Source organism: Xenopus laevis, chromosome 4S (genome assembly GCF_017654675.1).
Source record: "Xenopus laevis strain J_2021 chromosome 4S, Xenopus_laevis_v10.1, whole genome shotgun sequence".
In the NCBI taxonomy this organism is placed as follows: domain Eukaryota; kingdom Metazoa; phylum Chordata; class Amphibia; order Anura; family Pipidae; genus Xenopus; species Xenopus laevis.
In genome coordinates, this window is record NC_054378.1 from 33,216,885 (window position 1) to 33,226,434 (window position 9,550).

Here is a 9,550-nt window from a genome sequence, read left to right on the forward strand (position 1 = left end):
TGCGAGGGGACATGATTACACTTTACAAGTACATTAGAGGACATTATAGACAAATGGCAGGGGACCTTTTTACCCATAAAGTGGATCACCGTACCAGAGGCCACCCCTTTAGACTAGAAGAAAAGAACTTTCATTTGAAGCAACGTAGAGGGTTCTTCACAGTCAGGACAGTGAGGTTGTGGAATGCACTGCCGGGTGATGTTGTGATGGCTGATTCAGTTAATGCCTTTAAGAATGGCTTGGATGATTTTTTGGACAGACATAATATTAAAGGCTATTGTGATACTAAACTCTATAGTTAATATAGGTATGGGTATATAGAATTTTAATTAAAAGTAGGGAGGGGTGTGTGTATGGATGCTGGGTTTTCATTTGGAGGGGTTGAACTTGATGGACTTTGTCTTTTTTCAACCCAATTTAACTATGTAACTATGTAACTATGTAACTATGTATAATGCATATTTTCTGTTAATCCAATAATCTTTATGCCACTGCTGAAATACTACTGTTTCTATAACATGTGGCCATTTAGTAGTCTCTGTGAAGACTAGCACCCTACATGAGTCTATATTTTGCAGTTTGGCTAGTTTTTATGCAACCAAAACTTGCCTCCAAGCAGGCAACATTCAAGGGGTTGGTAAGCAACGTGTTGCTCACAAGTCACTGGTAGATTAGGGAAAATCATATCATACTAACCGAGATTTTCCTTTCCTGGACTGGAACATGGCAGTGGGCCACAATGGGTTAATCCCTCCCACCATGCAATGGGACAGGAAATACAACATAAAAACCCTGCTTCCGCCCCCTGGCCGCCATCTTTGAACTCCTGGAGTCTCCCCCAATAGAGGGTGGGAAGCCGTGCCCACTGCCATGTTCCAGTCCAGGAAAGGAAAATCTCGGTAAGTATGATATGATTTTCCCTATTCCTGTTCCTTACACATGGCAGTGGGCCACAATGGGATATACCAAAGAACCCAACATAAACGAGGGAGGGAGAAGTTAGATTTTAGACAGAATTTAATACAGAACTCAGCACCGTAGTGCCGAAAGCAACTGGTTTGTTAACAAAAACATCGAATTTGTAATGGTTGAGAAATGTATGAAAGGAGGACCACACTGCAGCTTTGCAGATTTCTTCTGAAGTGACACCTGCATGGAAAGCCCAGGATGTCGCCATCCCTCTGGTTGAATGTGCCTTAATAATCGAGGGTACTGTGCTGGATTTTAACATGTAAGCTTTCTGAATGCATTCCTTGATCCAACCTGCTATTGTGGATTTAGATGGTTGAGCCCCAGCTTTCTTTCCTTGAGGAATCACCAAGAGGGAGTCCGAAGATCTTATTGGCCGAACTCTGTCCAGGTAGGTTTTCAGACATCTAACAACATCCAGCTTGTGCCATTGATGCTCTGAGTCGGATTTTGGATCAGGGAAAAAAGTGGGAAGAATAATGTCTTGTGTGGTATGGAATTCAGACACCACCTTGGGGATGAACCTATCTGCTGTTTTGAGGACCACCTTATCCTGCAGAAAGGTAAGTTTCCCTTCCTGGATAGAAAGAGCTTGGAGTTCCCCGACTCTTCTTGCAGAGGTAATTGCCAATAAGAAACACATTTTCAAGTTTAACATCTTTAATGGAATGTCCTCTATGGGTTCAAAAGGTTCTCTGGTGAGCGCGTTCAAGACCAGACCTAGATCCCATGGAGGGATCTGAGGTCTAATGACAGGCGCAAGTTTTTTGGCTCCTTGGAAAAATTTCTTAACCAGAGTATTTTGAGACCATGCCACTTTAGAGAAATGGGAAATGGCTGTCACCTGACCCCTCAGGGTGGAAATGCTTATTTTAAGTTCCAAACCTTTCTGTAAAAACTCCACAAGCTGAACTTCTGAAGCATTGAGTGGATTGACTTGAATTTCCTCACACCACTTGCCAAATTTTTCCCAAGTGATGAAATATTTCTGTAAGGTGTTCGTTTTCCTTGCTGCCAATAGTGTAGACACGGAGGCATCTGAAAGGCCAGAGGAGGAGAGGTTCAACCTCTCAAGAGCCACGCCGTCAAGGCCCATCTGTCCGGGTGAGGATGAATAACCTCGCCCTGTGTCATCAGATCCTGCCAATTGGGGAGTCTGAGAGGAAAATCCTTGGATAGTAGAAGTAGTTGTGAGAACCAAGGCCTTTTTGGCCACCACGGTGCTACAAGAACTATTTCCGCATGATCCTCTTTTATTTTTTTCAGAACTCTTGGGATCAAAGGCACAGGAGGGAATATATATGCTCTGCGGAATCTCCACTGGATGGAAAACGCGTCCGTCATCCAAGCACCTTGATCTGCTGTCCAGGAGACATACTTTGGTAATTTCGAGTTCACTCTGGTTGCCATAAGATCGAGGCAGAATGGACCCCATTTCTTCAGGATTACCTTGAAGGCTGATTGATGGAGTTCCCATTCCCCAGCTTGGGGCATGGCTCTGCTCAGTCTGTCCGCTTTCACATTCTGAACTCCCGGAATGTAGTCCGCCTTCAATTCCTTCAAGTTCTTTTCCGCCCATGAAAAAATATGTATGGTCAAGTCCAATAGACCTCTTGATCTCGTCCCTCCTTGCCTGTTCAGGTATCTGACTGAAGTCATATTGTCTGATCTTATCAGAACTGCCTCGTTTAGGAGGTGACTCTCGAAAGTTAACAGCCCTAGGAACACTGCCTTCAACTCCTTCCAATTGGAAGATTTGGGGACTTCCAATGGATCCCACCTGCCCTGAACCTCGAACCCCAGTGTGTGGGCCCCCCAGCCCCACTTGCTGGCATCTGTGGTTAGCACTATCCCTTGTGGCTGACTCAAAGATACTGGGTGTCGAAGGTTTCCAACTTTTGTCCACCAATTCAGAGACTGGACTGTATTCGGCTGCAACCGGATTCGTTGGTGAGGTCGGAGGTAATTGTGATCCCATTTGGTCAGGAATTCGTATTGTAACATCCTGGTGTGAATTTGGGCCCACTTCACACAATCTATCGTGGAAATCAATTTTCCTAAAATTCTTTGGCAGCTTACTGCTGTCCACATAGTTTTGGCTTGAAACTTGTTTACCGAGTTTTTGATATCCTGAATCCTTCTTTCTGGGAGACTGAGATTGAAATTCTCTGTGTCGATGATTACTCCCAGGAACTCTAGCCGTTGGGCTGGAATTGTGATGCTTTTCTCCCAGTTCACTATCCATCCCAGTTTTGTCAGATAACCTGACACTTCCGTCAGATGAGCTTCGAGAACCTCTTTCGACCGGGCTTTGATCAGGATGTCGTCTAAATAAGCGAACAGCTGAACACCCTGGAGCCTTAGATTTGCTATGATGGGTGCTAGAATTTTTGTGAACAACCTGGGAGCTGTAGCTAGCCCAAATGGAAGGACGGCATACTGGTAATGCTCGTTCAGGATTTTGAACCGTAGAAATTTTCTGTGAGATCTTCTCACTGGAATGTGCCAATAGGCGTCTTTTATATCTAGCTTCACTAGCCAATCGCCTGGATCCACACATTGAGTGATTGATTTTAGAGTTTCCATCTTGAAAGAAGGGACTTTCAATTGTTTGTTCACTCTTCTGAGGTTGAGGATAACCCTGAATTCTCCGTTCTGTTTTCTTCTGAGAAACAGATGGGAGTATGTCCCCGAAAATTCTTGAGGAACTTTTGTTATTACTTTGCTTTTCAGTAATTCCCGAATGATTGGTCTTAGAACTGAAGAGTTCTTTGCGGATCTTTGCTTGTCCGAAGAAATGAAATGGTGAGGAAGTTTGTTTTGCAGCTTTAGTTTGTATCCTCTCGTGATTACGTCTAAAACCCATTTGTCCGGGCAAACTCGAGCCCACATTGCACTGAATCTGGACAACCTTCCTCCTACGTGCAATGGGACTCCAACATCTTCATGCTCTAGGCTTCTCGGATTTAACATTGGGGCCCCAATCTCTTCTTTTAGCCTGAAAGGACTGGTTTCTGTTCTTCCATTGTCCAGAAAAAGATTTCCCGGACTTGTACTGCCTGGTATCTCTGAAAGAACCCTTGAAGTTCCTAGCTGGGTTTCTTTTGTCCCTACGCTCTTGCGGCAGAAAGGAAGACTTCCCTGCCGATGCTTTAGAAATAATTTGATCCAGGTCTGAACCAAACAAGAGGTTTCCCTTGAATGGAAGACTGCATAAATTATGCTTAGACTGGGAATCCGCATGCCATTGTCTCAACCATAATCCTCTTCTCGCCACAACGGATAGACCCATAGATCTAGCTGCCAGTTTTATTGATTCCAGAGACGCCTCTGCAGCAAATTCATTTGCGACTTTCACGTCCTGAAGCAATTCAATCAGTTTATCTCTGTCAGTGCCCGCCTTAATTGCTTCTTCCAGTTCCTGAAGCCATATCTTATTGGCCCTAGTGACCGAGGTAATCGCAATTGCTGACTTACATGCTGCACCGCCTGCCACATAGACTCTTTTCAATGCCCCATCTTGTCGCCTTTCCATTGTATCCTTAAGGGATTCTCCTTCATCTATCGGAAGGGTAGTTTTCCTGGCAACCCTCGTGATGGCTGCATCTACTTTAGGAGAATTCTCCCACGGCTTAGACACATCCTCTGGGAAGGGAAATAGTTTTTTAAACTTTCTAGGAACTACTTGCTTTCTGTCAGGATTCTCCCATTCAGACTGGATAGTTGACTTGATGACATCGTGGACTGGGAATAAATGATTCTTTTTTGCAGCAGATTTAAACATTCTATCTTGCTTAACTGGAGATTTGTTTGAATCTTCTAAATCCAAAGTTTTCCTAATTGCTTTAATAAGAGGTTCTACCATGTCAGTATTGAATGAAGATTCCCCATCATCAACTGTATCCTGATCAGAGATTTCCCCTTCCGAGTTTGACCAAGTCCTGGAAGATTCCGTTCTAACTGGAGTAGGCCTATCCGGGCTACTTCTGCCCCCTGCAGAGGAAGATCTACTTGTGGTCTGACCTAAGCTTTTCAACACATTATCCGTAACTTGCGACATCATGGAAGTTACTGATTGGTTAATTGTTTCCTTCATCCAATTCATCATGTCAGGAGCTTGTGTTGGAATCACTCCAAAAGCTTCCTGCAGGCATTTAGCGCACAATCTTTTATCTGGAAGAGCATAGCTTGAACATGAGGCACAATCTCTCCTGGCCGTTTCCTCCTACTTCCTTCTCTGGTTGGAGAACTCCTATTAAGAGAAAAAGCCACCATTACTAAATTAAGCGAAATAAACCTTTTTTTTTTTTTTTTTTTTACTTCTCCTTTAATACAGTTTGATCCCGTGTTCACCTCTCAAAGGAACACTCACCCCCTTGAGCCTGAGTGAGATCTTCTAGAGCTCATCATGCAGATAGGGATACACTCCAGCAGTTATCCAATATGAAGTGAAGACCAACCTAAAGATCCAATGCAAATTATAAATACCTGTCCAAGGAGGATCCCTGCAGGCTCAGCAGTAGTAGTCAGGAAAAACATATACTAACAACAGTACCCTCCTGACAGCACAAACGGCACAGAAACACCTTACCAGATCTGCAGCCAACCGGGGGAGAGGAAGCGCCTCTTTTAAGTTTGGGCGCCAGGCCTCAGGCGCCATTTTGCCAAGCGTGTCACTTCCGGGTTGCAGCGTCAGCACGCCGGCGCCATCTTGGAGGCTGATTACTCGGCGTCTTATCGCGCATGGTGCCTGAATAGGCTTTTGCGACTTACAGCACCGGTGGCACACATGGCCCAAGCCTACTTGGCTTTCCCAAGGACACCCACAAGAAAACATCTCGGTCCTGGGACATCAGAAGGGGAGAGGTACCCATCTGGAACTAGCGGGGTGAGCGACAGGAGGAAAAAAAGATGGCGGCCAGGGGACGGAAGCAGGGTTTTTATGTTGTATTTCCTGTCCCATTGCATGGTGGGAGGGATTAACCCATTGTGGCCCACTGCCATGTGTAAGGAACAGGAAAGCTGCGATCCTTGCCTTTTCGCCGCCCCCACCCCTCCTCACAGCACTCACCTTTTCAGCGCCGGAGGGGGTCGGGAGCGGTGCACGTCGCTAGTGCAGACATGCACTGCACTAGAAGAACCGAATTTCCTGGTTGAAAACAGGAAATTCGGCTCTTAGTTACCAGGAGCGGCATTTTTGCCTCCCCTGGCAACCAGGGGGGTGCTGCCGCCTGAGGCGAGTGGCTCAACTCATCATTGGTGGAGCGCCCCTGACTGTAGATTGTTACACTGCTAAGCTCTAAGAATTCATTTAGTGGCATAGTACCCCTTGCCATGCCCCTTTTCAACCCTGGACATGTCCCATTACACCCAGAACACCCCCATGATGTATAAAAAACCCACCTGAGCCCTGCCCCCTGCGTGGTTCATGAATCTATTCTCTAAGGGCCCCTGACTGTAGTTCCCCTACACACGACCCTTTTCAATGCCCTTACCTCAGATCATTGTTATTACAAGACACATCTGCCAGGGATTACAAACTGCGTGCCCTGGAAGTAATGCTATTAGACTATTAGACTGTGAGAGCAAACATTCAAACTGTGCAGTGGGAGTGTTCCGTGGTAGAAAAGAGGATTATTGCTACTTGCTAGAATATGTTCCATTGTTTTATATGACAAGTTTACCTATTAAAGTGCAAGTCAACCCCAAAAATTTGCCTAATAAAAGAAAATATAATTCTAAACAACTTTTCAATAACTATTTTAAAAAAAAAATTTCAGTGCTTATAAAGTTATTTGTAAAATCAATTGCTATTGAAAGCAGCATTTGGGTTGACATTTCCTTTAAACAGAAAGGGAAAAATATTAAATGTAACTCTGACATAGTTGCAGTCCTAAATCACTAACCTGATCAATCACTGTTTTTGGTAGAAATTTTATTTCTATAAGTTACTTGTTAGTATTGTTACAATTAGAAGACGCCTATGTGAAGCCAAGCTATCGGCATGAAGCCCCAGCAAAGTCCCATTGTTGAAAAAAAGAAATGCTGAAGAAGTTACAATTTGCCAAAGAACACATTGACTGGCCTAAAAAGAAATAGCGTAACATTTTGTGGACTGATGAAAGCAAGATTGTTCCTTTTGGGTCTAGGGGCCGCAGACAGTTTGTCAGACGACCCCCAAACACTGAATTCAAGACACCATACACTGTGAAGACAGTGAAACACGGTGGCGCAAGCATCAAGATATGTGGATGTTTCTCATACTATGGTGTTGGGCCTATTTATCTCATACCAGGGATCATGGATCAGTTTCAATACATCAATATACTTGAAAAACTCCCTCAGGCAGCAGTGCCAAATAGGTTACCAGGGGTGACAAAAAGCCGCCAGTAAATGAGCAACATTTTGGTTCCAGACCAACAACTTGATGTTATGGAGTGGCCAGCCCAATCCCCGGAACTTAATCCAATAGAAAACTTGTGGGTGACATGAAAAATGCTGTTTCTGAGGCAAAACCAATAAATGCAGAAGAATTGTGGAATGTAACAGGTGCCAGAAGTTGGTCTACTCAGTGTAACACAGATGTGCAGCAGTTCTCAGAAACATTGCTTATACAACTAAATATTAGTTCAGTGATTCGAAGGAAAGCACAATCTTGAAACATTTTTTATACAGTGAATGTTTGAGTTTGTAAAGAAGAATGCAGATACTACTATTTTAGGAATGACCCAATATTCCCTATCTGTTGCTCCCTGTACTTACAAGCCATGACTGCCTCTAAATATTAGCACGCAAATCCCTTCTGATTCATGTGAGCTTAAACCATCGCCCTTTTTTAGGCATCGGTGCAGTGTGAAGCTGGAGTCATGATGGATGGAGTATGTAGCAGTCACCAAAACAATATGAAGGGTTAATTTTCTCCTAAATTATTAACAATTCACAAAGGTTTCTTGCTCTTTCCACTTGCCATATGTAGTACATGTGGGACCTGTTATCCAGAATGCTTGGGACCTGAGGTTTTCTAGATAAGCAGTCTTTCCGTAATTTGGATCTCCATGTCTTAAGTCTACTAAAACATTATTTAAACATGAAACCCAACACAAATTTTCTGCCTACGTTAAGGATTGATTGATCTTAGTTGGGATTAAGGTAGCGCAAATTCTGTTCTATAACAAAGAAAAAGTTAAATTATGTTAAAAATGTTTAAATTATTTGCACAAAATGGAGTTTATAGGAGATGGCTGTACCATAATTTGAATTCTACATACCTAACAAGTTTCCAGATAACAGATCCCACACCTGTGCTTGTTCCAGCAGTATTTCACACATCTGGCGCAAAGTACTCTGAGTGTGTATTACAAGGCCTGGTCACTACAGCACTACAAATATATTAAGTAAAAATACTTTCTCCTGACTTTCATACCAGCACTGATATGCAAATTTTAACACAGTTGCACGGTTTTCTAATAGACTTAAGGTGGCCATACACGGGCAGATAAAGCTGCCGATATCGGTCGTTTGGACCGATTTGACAGCTTATCTGCCCGTGTATGGGGGCTTCCGACGGGTCTTCCCGATCGATATCTGGCCACGATATTGATCGGGAAGGTTGGATTTTTACCTGACTGACCCGTCGGAGCCCCTTGGCGCATCGTAATTTCGATCGTTCGGCCATATGGCCGAACGTTCGAATTACCCCCGATATAGCCATGCAGTTAGTGGCATATCGGGGAAAGAAACGCTCGTTTGGCGATGTCGCCAAACGAGCGGATCTTTGAGTCCATGGCCACCTCTAAGGTGTGAAGATCCAAATTACAGAAAGATCCATTATCTGGAAAACCCGAGCATTCTGGATAACAGGTCCCATACCTGTTCTTACAACAGGGATGATGCTCAACATGTTTCATTGAGGTTTATCTGTGTGAAATGCCTCACTAAACTAGGCAATTTGTAGCATGCAATACGTACATTTCCCACAGGAAAGAATGTTCTAGCTTTCTAGTTAGTGTTGAACATTAACTTGAAGTCACAATGCACCACAAATATACCACAAAAGGGAAGCAGTCTCAGCAGCTCCCCAGTGGTTTTTGTGCTTCTTCTATGCTTCATATGCTACCTGGATTTGAGAGGCAGCAAACTGTTATTGGACAGAGAGGAGAATCACAAAATTGAACCTTTTCAGTCACTTTTTGCTATGTGATTTGTATTATCCAATCACAATTCAGTAGGGCACCAGGCAGAGGTTGTGTTGAAGGCATGAGAGCAGCAACAAATATATTCTCATGTTTATGCCATTATATTTTGTCTATGGGCTACTCGGCCTGGGCTGGTCCCACATCTTGTTGAACTACCTTACTGGCTTCAAATTCTGCAATGGTGTCAATACAGCCACCACGTGACCTCTTTAAAAATCACCTATTGGAACCCCAATCCTTTGTCAGGATGAAGACATGAATGTGATGTTCACTGCTATGTTGATCAGTGATTAGCCACAGCAGAGCGGGCTTTTTTTTTTACTGTTTCTGGTTTTAAAATGGTGAGGCAGTAATTATATAGTAAGGCCGGTAGCTTGTCAGCCATA